This window comes from Oryx dammah, unplaced genomic scaffold (genome assembly GCF_014754425.2).
Source record: "Oryx dammah isolate SB20612 unplaced genomic scaffold, SCBI_Odam_1.1 HiC_scaffold_3, whole genome shotgun sequence".
NCBI classification, from domain to species: Eukaryota; Metazoa; Chordata; class Mammalia; order Artiodactyla; family Bovidae; genus Oryx; species Oryx dammah.
In genome coordinates, this window is record NW_024070187.1 from 110182841 (window position 1) to 110184191 (window position 1351).

A 1351-nucleotide genomic window follows, 5' to 3' on the forward strand; every position below is an offset into this window, starting at 1 on the left:
GTCGGCCGAGGAGCCCCGGGGCGGCGGCGGCGGCCGCTGCTGCTGCGCCCGCTGCCCGCCGTCTGCGAGGTGGCCGGCCGCTCGCCCGGGGCCCCTTTTGCAGGCTCGGTGCCCGGAGTGCGCCGGCGCCGCCGCCCGCCCGGTCTTGGCACCGCTGGCGCGGCCGCGGCGCTGCGGGCCGGCCTCCAGATGATCCCCGGCCCCGCGGGTCGGCTCCTCGGGCTCCCCCTCTTCTGCATTGTTAGGCTCGCCCGTCAGCATCCCGGGCTTCTGGGGTTTTGTTGTTGTTGTTGTTGTTGACGACAGTTTCCAAAGCACTTGGGCCAGAAGGTGCCCCGGAGATGCTGCCCAACAGGTGGGGGTGCGGAGCGGGGAGGGCACGGGCCCGGGGACTCCGCCCGAGGAGCCGGGTGTTTTCTCCGTTTTGTTTTTTTTTTCCGCGCCCGCGGACCTCCTAAGGCCGCTTGTCGGCGTTAGGGTTAGGATGCGGCTCTCGGCCGCCCTCGCTCATCAACCGGGGCGCCCCCTCTTCACTTGGGGTGACCGCCCTGGGCAGCTCGGGCGTGTGACTCCGCACCGAGCGCGGTGTCCGCCGCCGCTGGGAGTCAGGATGCTCCAGACTCCGGGAAGGGGCCGCTCGCTCCGTTTAAGGGGGTGGGGGGTTTGTGGCCGGTGAGTTTCTTGTGTGCCAACTAAAACCTGTGCCTCTGCGGGTTCCCGTTTGATTAAGGAAAACTGGAATTCTTCGCTTAAGGTTAAGTTGTCTGGAAGTTCCCTAGACCTCAACTGGAGAGCTAGAAAAGTGAAGTCACTTCAGCCGTGTCCGACTGTTTGTGACCCCACGGACTACTGTAGCCCACAGGCCAGAAGACTGGAGTGGGTTGCTGTTCCTTCTCCAGGAGATCTTCCCAACCCAGGGATGGAACCCGGGAATCCCGCAGTACGGCCGGACGCTTGACCGTCTGAACCACCAGGGCAGCCCTGATAGATACAAGTGGGTGTGAAGAGAGCAAAAATCGACTTCGTGGTGGTTCATCAGAGACCTTGAGGGTTCTGTTGTCGCCAGCGGGTACCCACCTGGTTGCGAACTCAGAGTGGGCTGTTCTGGGCTCCATGCAGAGAGGACAGCCGCCTCGCAGATTTAAGAGCAGGTTGAGGGGTAGGGGACGAGGGACCCAGCTGGGCCAGGGAGGCCTGGTAGATGGGAACTGGCCCTCGGGCGCCAGTGAAAGGAGGAACTGATGTCTTTGGAACATTCTTATCCTTCTTCAGAAAACGGAACTGTTGGGAAGATTACATTTCTAAACATCCCTGTGACCACGAAATTCTCTTGTTTTGGTTACATCTGTCA

General features: G+C 62.3%; 1 protein-coding gene across 1 annotated transcript in view; it reads right to left on the reverse strand.

Annotated features, from left to right (window-relative positions):
• TAPT1 (transmembrane anterior posterior transformation 1) overlaps positions 1-1095 on the reverse strand; it is a 62715-nt gene extending 61620 nt beyond the window's left edge. The window contains exon 1 of the mRNA XM_040237565.1: positions 1078-1095. The gene's annotated coding sequence lies outside the window, so the exon portion shown is untranslated. The remainder of the gene's footprint in view (positions 1-1077) is intronic.
• Between the last annotated feature and the right edge of the window lie 256 nt (positions 1096-1351).